The 14,650-nt window shown below is 33.3% G+C and overlaps 2 long non-coding RNA genes across 13 annotated transcripts in view; one reads left to right on the top strand and one right to left on the bottom strand.

The window, feature by feature from the left end:
* Positions 1 to 14,650, bottom strand: part of LOC119863982 — a 191,556-nt gene that overhangs the window by 46,980 nt on the left and 129,926 nt on the right. For 5 of the 9 annotated variants that reach the window (XR_005368494.1, XR_005368499.1, XR_005368496.1 and 2 more), the window contains exon 5: positions 61 to 274. The exons of 2 other annotated variants lie outside the window; for them this stretch is intronic. This is a non-coding gene — a long non-coding RNA (uncharacterized LOC119863982). Of the gene's footprint in view, positions 1 to 60; positions 275 to 5,213; positions 5,274 to 7,031; positions 9,633 to 14,650 lie in introns of those variants that run through there. 2 more of the 9 variants (XR_005368498.1, XR_005368497.1) reach the window with 2 other exon arrangements.
* Positions 1 to 14,650, top strand: part of LOC102153067 — a 71,035-nt gene that overhangs the window by 47,058 nt on the left and 9,327 nt on the right. For 3 of the 4 annotated variants that reach the window (XR_005368492.1, XR_005368487.1, XR_005368489.1), the window contains one exon: positions 5,659 to 6,429. The exons of the other annotated variant lie outside the window; for it this stretch is intronic. This is a non-coding gene — a long non-coding RNA (uncharacterized LOC102153067). Of the gene's footprint in view, positions 1 to 5,658; positions 6,430 to 14,650 lie in introns of those variants that run through there. 4 annotated transcript variants of the gene reach the window in all.

Here is a 14,650-nt window from a genome sequence, read left to right as displayed (position 1 = left end):
ATAATAGTAGTAAATTTAAAATAAAATACCAGTAAATGTCACATTGAATTTCCTTCTTACTCAAATAGAGATAATAATGCCTTTTCCCAGACCTTCTTGAGGAATCTATGAGGATAAAATGGATAAAGTTTTAGGATGATTTAAGCTTATTAGGGAAACAAATGAAGTATAATAATTCCCATCTTCTCAGAGTTCACACTTCCTTGAAGTAGTTTCTAATTCACCATAGTTGTAGGCTTTCTGGGTTTCTTCTGTGTTCATAGATATTTTATATCTGTATGCAAAATGAAGTAAGATAAATTGTTTGGGTTATAAATAGGTTTATTAAATAATTGTATACAAGCAAAAAGTGAAGCAAATGAGTACAAAATGAAAGATTGTATAGTCTTTGAAAACATCTTTTTTAGCAGACAAAATTCTATTTGGGTAAAAGGGTAATTTATGCAATATTCTAATTTGTCCTCATTTTAATTTTTAATAAAATTTCTATCCAGAAGTAAATTCTCTACATTACTGCCATGGCTTATGGCATATTTTTTAAGACTCAAGCTTCACAGCAGGTTGTTCTGGCTCTCAAGGCTACTAATACCAGGCTATAAAAAGGCAAAGGTGGTTTTCAATTTCAAGTTTGCTAAACCAGTTGGACTGAACATGAATTACATCTTACCTTTTTCATGATAGAGAGATATGGACAGTTGGCATAGTATATTTTACGATATATTTATTATGTTGTATCCCAAGGAGTTTTGAGTAACTTAACACAAACAGATAATGTTTCTTTAACATCTTGACAAATTAAATAACAGAACCATCAGTAAAGAGTGATGAAAGATACTACACTCAAATGATACTGAAAGTGTCCCATTGTTTAAAGCAGACTTATAGGATAGAGTTCTAAAAATGATACATATTTTGTAAAGTCCCCAAACATACATAGCATGAACTTTTCTTTCTTTTTGCCCTCAATTTAACATGATTTAAATAGAAGCCAGTCAAGTGAACATAGACCTGCAATCCCCATCCTCCATATTCGAGAAACAAGGATGTTAAAATCTGCCTCTCTTTTCCTGACTGGTCTCACTTTCAGATAAAAGAACTGAATTGAATGTATAAATATTGGCAGCTCCCAGGGTTTTGCTTCATTCTGAGCCCACCCGGTGTGGAAAGGAGTATGCAAGCCTTTCCAAGTGAGCCTGGAGAGGCTTGTTTGGCAGGGTTCAAATCTCTGATGAATGATTGGCTGCAGCTCTGATGAAAATAAAAGTTAAATAAATCCGGACTTATTTAGAAATATGTGTCTGACTTTTCTAACACCAGTGTCTTTGTGTCTCCAACTGCAATGGAAATGTCCTCACTTCAAAAATATCAGGTGACACTGTGGGGCATTCAGGTTTCACTCCCTGTGCAACAAAATCGTAGTCTGGTCCATGCAAACTATGTGCACAGTGCTTTATGTCATAAGTCGTGTTGGGAATGACTGAGCATGGTGAGAACAAAATAACCATTATTTATACATTTGTTGCCCCCTCCCCAAATCCACAAGAGCATGATTTTTCTTTGTTTGATAGTGTTTTTATATTTAATGAATAATGAGCTCCTATGAAAAATTTAAAGAGTTATATTTAAAACATCATAATAGCTACATAACCTCCTTCACATACTCTCTGTACTGTGAATTCCTACTCTCCCTCCCATTGGCTCTGCTACTGACAGCCTGGTCTACTTCTCTCAGCACTCTTGAATGTACTCTTGAATGTGATCTTCCTTCTCCCTAGAATATTCTTCCCCCACATTATATCATTCAGAGCTTTTTTTTTTTTTAATTTTTTTTTATTTATTTATGACAGTCACAGAGAGAGAGAGAGAGGCAGAGACACAGGCAGAGGGAGAAGCAGGCTCCATGCACTGGGAGCCCGATGTGGGATTCGATCCCGGGTCTCCAGGATCGCGCCCTGGGCCAAAGGCAGGCGCCAAACCGCTGCGCCACCCAGGGATCCCCATTCAGAGCTTTATTCATATGTCACCAATTCCTAGAGCTTTTCCCTGACCAGGGTCTTTCTCCATCCTTGACATTCTTTTCTTCATAGCATTTGCTACTAATACTGTGTTTATGTAATTTTTAGCATAGTTTCAATGTTCTCCCACTTCCACTAAAATGTTAAGTTCCATGAGGGCTGGGTTTTTGTCTATTTAATTCATTACTGTGTCTCCTGTACATATTGTAGGTGTTACAGACTGATGGAAGAATGCTCATTTTTATTTTTTTTTAATTTTTATTTATTTATGACAGTCACACACAGAGAGAGAGAGAGAGAGAGAGAGAGAGAGGCAGAGACACAGGCAGAGGGAGAAGCAGGCTCCATGCACCAGGAGCCTGACGTGGGATTCGATCCCGGGTCTCCAGGATCACGCCCTGGGCCAAAGGCAGGCGCCAAACCGCTGCGCCACCCAGGGATCCCATCATTTTTAAAGCAAAGATTAACTGAATTTGGATCATACAAAGAGCTGGGAGTACTGAATAAATGTAAAAACAATAAATAAGATATTGTAGACATTTTGAAAATGCCTATGAATATCACAAAAAAGGAAGAAGCCCAGAGACATTTCCCATAATGCTAGTTTTGCATGTACTCTAGGTTTTGTTTTTTTTAATGAGAAATCATTGGACGAAGTACAAGATGAATCTTTTGTATCAAATTTAACTTATTAGAAAAAATGTTAAAGCAAATATGTAATGCAGCCAGCAAAGACCTTTCAGTTTTGAAATAACATAATTTAAAAATATGTCTGCAAATTAAAGTCCTGTATTCTTTCCAATGCCTGGAAATGTTTTCCCACCTAAGCTGGTACAGAGATAATTAGTGATACATTCTGGAGTGAACTTTACCTCTGCTGCTGTGTGTGGCTACCACGGAATCATCACTGATACGATGAAGGGGACTGTTGAATTATAGACATTGATTTGGGCTGGCAAATAAAGCAAATTAATAATATATCACTAGAAAGCTCAGAGGCGGGATCCCTGGGTGGCGCAGCGGTTTAGCGCCTGCCTTTGGCCCAGGGCGCGATCCTGGAGACCCGGGATCGAATCCCACATCAGGCTCCCGGTGCATGGAGCCTGCTTCTCCCTCTGCCTATGTCTCTGCCTCTCTCTCTCTCTGTGTGTGACTATCATAAATAAACGAAAAAAAAAATTAAAAAAAAAAAAAAAAAAAAAAAAAAAAGAAAGCTCAGAGGCCCTTTACTGTGGTTGCTCTCTCTTGCCTATTCTCACATCTTTGCGTACATAAACTTAAATCATGTATGGGTTAATATTTCAGCGATACAAACTAGAGTTTATTCTAAGTAGAGCACCAATACTCAAAAGATTTCTATCCATTTATAGTGTTTACTTGTAGAATGTTTTCTTCATTTCGGTAGCAATTTATGTAAGCTGCTACATTATTGTCTTTCTGGGATGTTCATTATGTAGTTTTCTTTCTCACAGGATCTTAGAAAATGCTTTTTTGATGATCATTAAGCTGTGGTCATTTGACATGCTGATTTAAGGGGTCTGTTCAAGTAGGTTATTATCAGGCATTGTCTATTTTTCAAATGTTCTTGTATGTGTCAGTTTAAGGTTATTCAGAAAAAGTGCAAATACATCAAGGCGATATATTTCTTACATTTGCAAGAAATATTCTATGTAGAGTGCTATTCACACAGGTGCATCCATACTCTATACACAGACTCAGATAATTGACCACAGATATTAGCAATACCTTTATATTTACATATTTTAAATATGAAGGCCATATAACCATAGTGGAGAAACTTTTGAAAAATGGAAAAGATGACCAGAATACCATCATCTTAATATATTACTGTTAGCATGTTGGTATATTTCTTCCCAGTAATTTGATGCATCTTATACTTTTTAGCAGTATATATACAATTTTAAATTTTATACTTGGTCTTTAATCACTTAAAATCACAACATAAGTACTTTTTATGTTTCCCACATAGTCTTTTAACCATCATGTTACTCCTAGAATAAATTTTTTTTTATCAAATGCGATACATGTTACTGAATAACTTTCCAAAACGTAATGACACAAGTAATGTTTAAGAGCCAATTTCATGATACTTTTGCCATGCTGATTATTAACATTACAACTTACTGATATACTAATTTAAATTTCTTTAGGTAGGAAAAATATTATAAGCCTGAACATCTTTCCATATGCTTGGTTTCCAGTTTCTTTGTGTGTGTTCTTACAATTGTTTTGTTGAGTACATTGTGTAAAAATCATTGTTTCCTTGGATCTCCACATTAAAATCTCTTGATATTAAATACATAGACACTGAAGGTAATTGATGATCAATTTCTAGAATCTCTTCATATAGATAAATATTAAAAAGGTAGTATATTTCTCCAGTAATTCTCCAGACTATTTTTAAATTTATATTTTGATTATTTTATTATACAGGGAAACTTAGAATGTTTGTATATTAAAATATCTTCAGGTATTTATAACCTTAATATACAAAATTTGAATGCTTTTCATAAAGTTTTATCCTCTAGCTCCTTGCATTTAAAACACAACTTAATTTTAAATATGTATTAGAATTTTTTCTGGTATATGATGCGAAGCGAACATTTTTTTAACCATGTTTTAAATCAGTTCTTCCAACATAATTCAAGTTTCCCACCAGTGTTCCTTGCCTCTGTTATCAGCTATTAACTATTTGTGAACCAAAAGACCTTGTTTGACCTGCCTATTCTATTTCAATGTTTTTAATTTTCATATTCTAGGGCTACTAGGCCTGCAATCCTTTAACTATTACAACTTATAATAATTAATCTCTCCTAATTTTACATTTTTCAATATTTTCTTTTATAATATTTCAAGTTATATCTCTCAACTAAAACTTATGGAATCTTTTAAAAATATTTTTTACTTTTTAATAAATAAAATTCATTTGTTCTGTGGAAATAAACAGGTACCTCGAAGAATATATCCTGTTCTTTTACTGTGTAACCTTTTTTTAAATCATAAAACATAGTATTTGTACAAAGGAGTGGATAATATAGGTACAATTAAAAAATAATAAAAGAGGGGAATCCCAAGGTGGCTCAGTGGTTTGGCGCCTGCTTTCGACCTGGGGCGTGATCCTGGAGTCCCAGGATCGAGTCCCACGACGGGCTCCTTGCATGGAGCCTGCTTCTCCCTCTGCCTGTGTCTCTGCCTCTCTCTCTCTTTCTGTGTCTCTCATGAATAAATGAATAAAACCTTAAAAGAAAAAATAAATATACTCTTTAGTGTTAGGAAATAAAACAATGCCATTACCTCCCAAACTCTGTGTCTCCTTTCTCATCTCCTCCAATGAAAAATAAACATATTCTGACTTTAGTTATATTAATTTCTTTGCTCTTCCTCAGTTTTATCATTTAGACTTGAAATCTCAAATAATATATTTTAATTTTAACTGTTTTAAAACTATATATGAATTTTCTTGAGTCTTGTTTTTTTAATCTAATCTGAGGTTTGAGAGATTCATTCATGAGTCCACACCCTGCTGTGGTTCACTCATTTTCAGTGCTGTTTACTATTCTATTTGAATAAGTAATATTTATCTAGTCTAGTCAATGAGATTTTGATTGTTTTTTCTTTGCAGGATTATGAACATGGCTGCTATAAAAATTTTGCATGTTCCCTGAGGCATAGACCTAAGAGATTCTCAAGCATATGCACTTCATAAAGAAATTCTGCGGGATACCTGGGTGGCTCAGTGCTTGAGCGTCTGTCTGCTTTTGTCTCAGGTCATGATCCCAGGGTCCTGGGATCAAGTCCCACATCAGGCTCCCTGGAGGGAGCCTGCCTCTCCCTATGCCTATGTCTCTGTCTCTCTCTGTGTATCTGTCATGAATGAATAAATAAAATATTTTTTTAAAAAAAGAAATTACTAGATCATAGGATATGATTAATGGTTAACAAGTTGTTTTTCAAACATTCAAATGTTTCTACTGGAAAATTGTCATGATATTCTGAGAAAAATTTTTCACCATCTCCTAAATGTAAAATGATAGTTCATTGTTGTATTAATTAAGATTTTACTATTATGAAATGATGAATATTTTCAGGCATTTTTGTATGAATACATTCTGGTATTTTTTTATGTGAAGCATTTATTAAAATCTTGCTTTCCTGATTGAATCTTAGAAATTTTTCATGTATTTTAAATGTTGGCCTTTCTAGGTACATGAAACTGATGACTTTTGAGGAACATCAGATTTTCATTTTAATGTTGACAATTTATCAATGTTTTCCTTTATGGTTATTGTGTATTAAAGTCTTAGTTAAGAAATCCTTTCTCAGTCTCAAGACTAGATCTTTAATCTGTCTGAAATTCATTTTCGTATATCATTAAAATAACTTTTGTTCTCTTTTTTTCTGGATCATTTAATGTGAAGACTTTCTTTTACCTACTTCTCTTCAGTGCTACCTTTATCAACTATCAATTGACCATACGTGCATTGGTCTATTTATGCGTTTAACATTTTTTTCTATTTGGTATATTTTTCCTTCTTGTGTTAACACTAAATTTTCATAGTTTCTATAGACTTATAATAAGTTTTGTTATTTGTAAGTTTTACCTACTATTCTATTCTTCCTTTCTAGGAGTATGTAGGCTATAATCAGCCCTTTGCTTCTTATATAAAATTTAGAATCTGCTTGTAATTTTCTATTTCCCAAAAGATGGGAATCTGGGGCACCTGGGTGACTCAGTCAGTTAAACATCCAACTCTTGGTTTCAGTCAGGTCCATGATCTCGGGATAGTGAGATTGAACCCTAGGTCTGGAGCCCTGTGTGGGGTTTCATGCTCAGTGTGGATGCTGTTTGAGATTCTTTCCCTCTACCCCTCCCCCAGCTTGTGCAGACATGTTGTCTCTCTCTCTAAAATAAATAATCTTTAAAAAAACTTAAAAATTCTCTCTCCCTCCCTCTCTGCCCTCCCCCCTGCTTAAGCACTCTCTCTCCTTTTCTCTATAAAATAAATAAATTTTTTTAAGAATGGGGACCTTATCATGATTATTTTGAATCTATATGTTATATAGACTATGTTTGATAATATTGAGTCTTCTAATCTAAAAACATGCATATTGGTCCCTTAATTATTTTCATCTTTAATGACTTGTATGTAAAGTTCTGCAGTTTTCTCTGTGCGTGTTTTGTACATCTTAGCTCAGGGAATTGGTAGTGAAGGAGGTAAGAAATTATCATATTCTGGATGTATTTTAAATATAATCCAATGGTATGTCTGATAAGTATTAGGAACGAGGATTAAGAGAATGATTTTGGCTTAGCAACTCCACAGATGAAGTTGCCATTAATTAACATGGGGAAGACTGTGGAAGAGGTGGTGTCTGGGGGAATTCCAGAAGTTCAGTTTTGTGTGTCCTGATTTTGAGGTGTTTCCAAAATGACTTCCAAGAGGAAATATCAAGTGAATCTTTAGTTTACAAAGCTGGGGTCCCTGAGAGAAGTTATAGCTAAAGATACAAATTTGGGAGATATATCAATCAAGAAGACTGCAAGAAAAGTTTAATAAAAATACTATTTTTAAAAGACATTTATAATATTTAAGGAAACTACAAGGGGTGCTGAAGTATCCAAGTGGTAGTAACAGTAGGCCACTATGGACCCCACGGCCTGAAGGAAAAAAGAGAAAGAAAAGTTACCAGAACCTTGAAGAAAGACATGTTTGCCTCTGTATCTTTCTAGCTATCTACTTATATCTCTCAATATCATCTATTTATCTATCAATCATCTACCTATGTCAAGGCTCATGGTTTTAGTTTTATTGATCAATGACTCCAGTTATAGGTGTGTTGTATCTCTTTTGCATGTGCATTATTTTCTCTCTAAATACTATTTTTTTTCTTACTTTTGCTTCATTTTCTTCACTTTTATTATACTAGTCTCAATGACTTACTGACGTCTCCATAGTGTCTATTCTCCTTTGGGTTTCTTGAAATATAGTGTTTATTTCCTAAATAATTTGCTTGTTGCTTTTTTTTTCTAAATCTATCAGTTCCATTTTTAGTATTCTGTATTAACTAGGCATCTTTTTTTCTGAGTTTCTATACTTTTGCATTTCGTTTTCCTTAATAGCAATGATTACTTCATATTTGTGTTTTGTTTTTAACACAGATTGGGTGTTTATCTTGCTTTTTAATGTAAATTTTGGAAAGATTTTACTCTGAATCTTCATACATATGTAAGGTATGTATGCTGCTGTTTTTCTTACTTTTCTATGTTTTCTCTGTACCTAGGCAGACCATATTTCTTTCCTCTAACTCATACTTTAAAAAGACAGATTTACCTAGACCAGAGAGTTATATGTAAGAGATAAGCAAGGATAATTCTCCAAGCTTCAAAACTGTGCTGGATATCTCCTCCAACTCAGGACATTCTCCATCTTTCTCTCCTCTGCTCTCCCTTCAGCATGTTTACCTGTATTGACTTTATTAGTGGCCTCCCTTGACTTTGGCTACCAGTAGGAGTCTGGAGTGAAGAAAAAGTGAGAAGAGAGGTCAGGCTTATTCTCCTGACTCCTTCTCTCTGGAGCCTCATAGGTTGATTTGATCCCTTATTGAAGTTACAGTTCATCTCAAGGCAGTTCTCTCTATAAGGTTCTGGGGATTGTCACCTTTAATAGCACCTATTAGATGATACAAGCCTTTTGTAAAGAGTCCACATCTTTGGAAATAGTTACTTTATTAAGCACTCCTCCAGTTATTCATTTTCAGTAAGATCCTTCCTGATTCAACAATGTTAATTCTTACTCTTAGAAGGACTTAAAATAAGGCTCTTTCTGTTAGGCACTTTTTCCAATGAGATATCCTACATCTAGCCCTAAGTATCTCATATTTCTGTAACTATACATTTAGTAGAACTAAATGTACCCTAAGAGCATCCTTAGTTCATTCACACTTGCTATCTTTCAAATGCTAAAACATTCCATCTGTTACCAATACATTACATTCTGCTTAAAATAGTTATATTCAACTTTGCTTGTTTGCAACAAATAAATACTAACTTTTACTTGCACTAATGTTTTATAATTTTTATAATACTATATTTTCTTATTGAATGTAACAGCCATGTAGAACAGAGGTTTACTTTTAAAATATGCCATTGTCATAGGATCTAATGATTATTACATCACAGAACATAATCCTCTGACTACATTAAAATTTTAACTAGTGCAGTGTGGTTAAAAGAGAAAAAAAATGAATGTGTGTTTCTTCTTATGGTGATGCTACAGAGATTCTTTTAATGGATGGCTTCATTCACAATGAACACATAATTTGATTAACTCCACATACTCCTAAATAGTAGATAATACAATTGATACTGCAGTTTCTCAAACATATCACAGCTTTTATAACCTTATTATACCTCAGATCATCTGGGTATATAAATATAGAATCCATTTGTTAACACTTGTTGAATTTTAAATGTATCATCCTATTTTCAATCTTTTAAAAATAGTCTTATTCAGCTGTAGTGAGAAACATTTTTAAAGTTTCACTCATTTTGTTTTCAAAGTATTTTCCAGTTCCAGAGTTTTCAGAAGAGATTTCCTGTAGAAAAAGAAAAAAACTGCATCTGTTAAAATTAAATGGCTCAATATTTTAGAGGGTAGTATTATACCCACATTACTTTTTTAGATGTTTCAGGCAAAAGTAGCTCATAATGCCTTCCATGTGATTATTTCTCAAGCCACGACACAGCACATAAAAAATATCAACCTGGAAATGATCAATATAATTAAAATACTGTAGATATGCTGTACCAGAAATTTCATCTCAAAATGATGAATTATAAGCTTTTTAAAAGGAAATATTCTCTGAAACTTTAGAAAGCAATGCCAGGTATAGTCCTAAGTTGTCTGTGTGTGTGTGTGTGTGTGTGTGTGTGTGTGTGTGTGTGTGCCATGAACTATAATTTGAATTTAAACAATTTTTAAAGGACTTAATAAATTATGGCATTTATATATGATGGAACAGTACTTAGTAATAAAAAGAAAGGATATATAGACATATACAACAACTACATGAAATTCAAAATAATGATACAAGTGAAAGATAACATATCAGTATGAGTACTTATAGTATGGTTGCATTTATATAAAATTCTATAAAATTCAAACTCATTTATAATTAGAAAGCAGATCAGTAATTGTTTTAGGAAGGAGAAATTACAGACAAAAGGAAGCTTTGAGGAGTAATAATTATGCTCATTGTATTGATTTCAATGAATGCTTCTCAGTATAATCACATGTTAGAAAACATCAAATTGTACAATTAATTTTTTATTATTATTTTTAAAGACTTTATTTATTTATTTGACAGAGAGAGAGAGAGAGAACACAAGTAGGGGGAGTGGCAGGCAGAGGGAGAGGGAGAAGCAAGCTCTCCGTTGAGCAGTGAGCCTGATATAGGTAGGGCTCGATCCTAGGACCCTGGGATCATGACCTGAGCTAAAGGCAGACACTTAACTGACTGAACCACCCCGGTGCCCCAAAATTGAACAATTTAAATATATATGTTTATTGTATATCAATCATATCTCAGTAAAGTTGTTAAGAAGGAAAAAAACCTATAAAGTAAGAGATTTCATTAGTAAACACAATAGTATAGCTGGTATCACAGTTTCTGACTGAAATAAATATGTATCAAATATGGATAAAAAATATAACACATGAAAGGATGCCCATGGAGCATCTGGGTGGCTCAACTGGTTAAGCATCCAACTTGGTTTCAACTCAGATCATGATCTCAGGGTCGTGAGATTGAACCCTGTATCAGGCTCTGCATTCAGCAAGGAGTCTCTTTGAGATTCCCTCCCTCCCCTTCTGTCCCTCCCTCCATTCATGTTCTCTCTCTCTCTCTAAAATAAACAAATAAATAAACAAGCAAACAAAATCTTATTTAAAAAGATGCTCAATATCACTGATCATCAAAGAAATACAAATCAAAACTACAATAAGATATCACCTCACACACAGCAGAATGGCTAAAATCAACAACATAAGAAACAACAGGTGTAGATGAGGATGTGGAGGAGGGGGAATCCTCTCACACTGTGGGTGGGAATGCAAACTGGTGCAGCCATTCTGGAAAACAGTATGGTGGTTCCTCAAATAGTTAAAAATATAACTACCTTATGACCCAGCAATTGCACTACTATGTATTTACCTGAAGGATACAAAAATACTAATTCAAAGGAATACATGTACCCTGATATTTACAGCAGCATTATCAACAATAGCTGAATTATGGAGAGAGCCCAAGTGTCCCTCAACTGATGAATGGATAAAGTGTGAGACATATATATATATGTGTGTGTGTGTATATATATATATAATATATATACATATATATGTAATATATACATATAATGGAATATTACTCAGCAATAAAAAGAATGAAATCTTGCCATTTGCAATGACATGGATAGAGCTAGAGTATAATGCTAGTGAAATAAGTCAGTCAGAAAAAGACAAATACCATATGTTTCATTCATGTGGAATTTAAGAAACAAAACAAATGAGCAAAGGGAAAAAAAAGAGATATTAAAAAAATAAGATGGTTAGACCAAATCCGAACTATACCAGTAATTGCATTGAACATATATTGACTAAATACTACAATAAAAAGACAAGATCTGCCACACTAGAGTTTTTTTTAAAGATATATCTATATGCCATTTACAAGAAATACTTTTTAAATATATAGACAGGTTGAAAGGTAACTTATGGGAAAGTTATGCCATAAAGACATTATTTAGAAGAAAGCTTCTGTGAATATGTTAATATCAAAGTAGACTTTAAAACAAGACTTACTAAGTTGTATGTTTTATAATTATGAAATTGAATCAGCAGAAATATATTACAATTCTAAATTTGCACTTGAAAACAGCTTTAAATTATATAAATTAAAAGTCAATAGAATTAAAAAGAGACACAATCCAAAATCTTAGAGATTTTAACATACATATCTCAATAACTCTCAGTAACTGACAGAACAGACAGATGAAATAAAATAAGGATACAAAAGTTTTGAACAATACTATTAACCAACTTCACCTAATTGGCATCCCTAAATACTGCATCCAATAACTGCAGAATGTACATTTTTAAAAAAGATTTTATTTATTTTTAGAGAGAGAGAGAGAGAAAGAGACATAGGCAGAGGAAGAAGCAGGCTCCACACAGGGAGCCAGGTATCCAGGATCATGCCCTGGGTGGAAGGTAGGCACCAAACCGCTGAGCCACTCAGGGATCCCGCAGAATGTACATTTTTTTCAACTGACTGTGAAACATTTATCAAATAGACAATTAGAGCAATTAGAGAATTAATTTAGATGAACCTCACACTTTTAAAGCTTAATAAACTGTGTATTTTCCTGACACTGTAGAAATTAATTAAAACTTAAATTACAGAAAAATAACTATTGAAAAATGAAAATTAGGGAACAATGTATTAAAATCAACAATAGCATCTAGAACACTATGAAATAATGTCTTCACAGTGTTGATAGTGGGAAATGTAATTTTATAATCACTATTGTTCAAGAATGAAAATAAAATAAAAGTATTTTCAGAAAAGAAATCAGAACGTCTAAAGAATATACATTGAAAGGAGGGAAAATTATCCTTGAAGGAAGGATTTTTATATAAAAAATAGTGAACAATGAGCTGGACTTTTTAATCTGTAAAATTATATCCTTCAGTACTGGACAATTTTCTTGTATTATTTCCTTGATAATTTTTTCTTTTTAAAAATTTTTCTCTTTCTTCCTTCTGGAATTCTTATTCTTTTGATGCTTCCATTCTTGGACAGATTCTCTAATATTATTCTCCTTTCTTTTTTCTCTACACATTTCTGTGTTCTACTTTCTTGGAGATTTACTAAACTTTATCTTCCAAGTTTCCAAATTTTCTATCAATTTAAAAGTATTTCTGCTATTTGTTAATTTTCTGTATTTCTTTCTCCTGTGGAATTCCCTCCCCCTTTTAAAGTACAGAATCCTATTCTTATGAAACATATGCAGTATCTTGTCTTATTTCTCTAAGGATTTAAAGGCATGTTCTGTTTCCTGAATTGTCCCTATTAACTCTTTTGTAAAATTCATAAAAATATACATACTATACTATTTAATGACTAAATTCTCTTTTTGCCTATCTTTGCCTACCAGAAATTAAGCTCTGTAAAGACTGGAATTTTCATCTGTTTTATTCTTTTCTGTATCTGCAGTACCCATAATATGCCTAGCACAAAGTAGGAACTCATTAAGAGCATAGTGAATGCTACAAGGTATGTCATTAAAGACCTTGGTGATGCTTGTTCATATTTAGGAATGAATCTCTAAAAAGCTCATTAGAACCTCTATGTGAATGGTGAGGCTTATCAAAGGAAAAGATCACTGTAAGTAATGGGGCCAACACCCAGCCAAATCAATTTGGGACTTTCTAATGTTAGTATCTATAGGTCTTCGTTATAAACTGGTCTTATCCTCTGAGAAAAATCATCCAGACTCCTTCAGTGATTTAAGTTGGCTACCAGAAATGTGAAGCTAAACAGATTGAGGTGAGTTAGAGCATTACTATTCATTATGTAGATCTCTACTTAATCTACCCATTGCACTACAACTCTGTTGCTCTCAGCTTTGCCTAATTATCTTCAAGACCAAAGTAATTCTATGTCAATCTTTCCATAAAGTACAACAGTGGTCTTTAGCTCATTTGAGTGAGGAGACACGAAAGGTGTAATTATATATTTTTAACCTATTTTTAAAATTTCTGATCTCTCTTACACCAGCTATCTTCAGAGGATCTCTTGTCTCCAATTTCCTCAGCTTTTCCAGAGTTTTGCTCTGAAAATTAGCTTGCTTCCTGGCAAGGCACTTAGTTTTCAGCTTTCTGTGATTTGCTAAGTCAGTTATCATTCATCCAAATCCTTTACATCATTTAGAATTTTGTTATCACCTTTCATGTGCTTTCATTGCCCCTTCCCTTGATCCCTGCAGTTTGAAACCTCATTGTGGTGGGTTTGTGGAAAAATCAGAGATAAACATACATGCTTACTATTCCATAAATTTGCTGGAATCTTTTCCTGGACTTTAAATCCAAATTTATGGAGAATAGCCAAGTACTACCACAAAACTGTCCTTGGCCAAAAATCAAAGAAAGAAAAGTTGATAATATAAATATGGTATGGATTTAAATAAGGAATCACATATACTGTTAGGCTTGCATCAAATTTATAGAGTAGTATGAGCTGTGAATAGTACCAGTCTTATATCACTTCCCTGATCATGCATAAAGAATTATTGTTCTACAGTTCAAAATCAAGTGTAGAAACTAAGAAACCGGTTGCAGAGATGTTACTAATAATCATAATATACAATAATTATTAAAATATATTTGAGCAAATCCTCAAATATGCATAAGATACATAATTAAACAAATTCTTCAAACAGATATTATATATGCTATTTTCTACAAAATATAAAAAAAGGAAAAACCCTTTCCTCAATAAAATAAAAACCTATCAAACACATAAAATTAGATCTAAGGTCAATTAGACTCTAGGAA

This window comes from Canis lupus, chromosome 13 (assembly GCF_011100685.1).
Source record: "Canis lupus familiaris isolate Mischka breed German Shepherd chromosome 13, alternate assembly UU_Cfam_GSD_1.0, whole genome shotgun sequence".
Taxonomy (NCBI): domain Eukaryota; kingdom Metazoa; phylum Chordata; class Mammalia; order Carnivora; family Canidae; genus Canis; species Canis lupus.
This window is presented reverse-complemented; position numbering and strand designations above follow the sequence as displayed.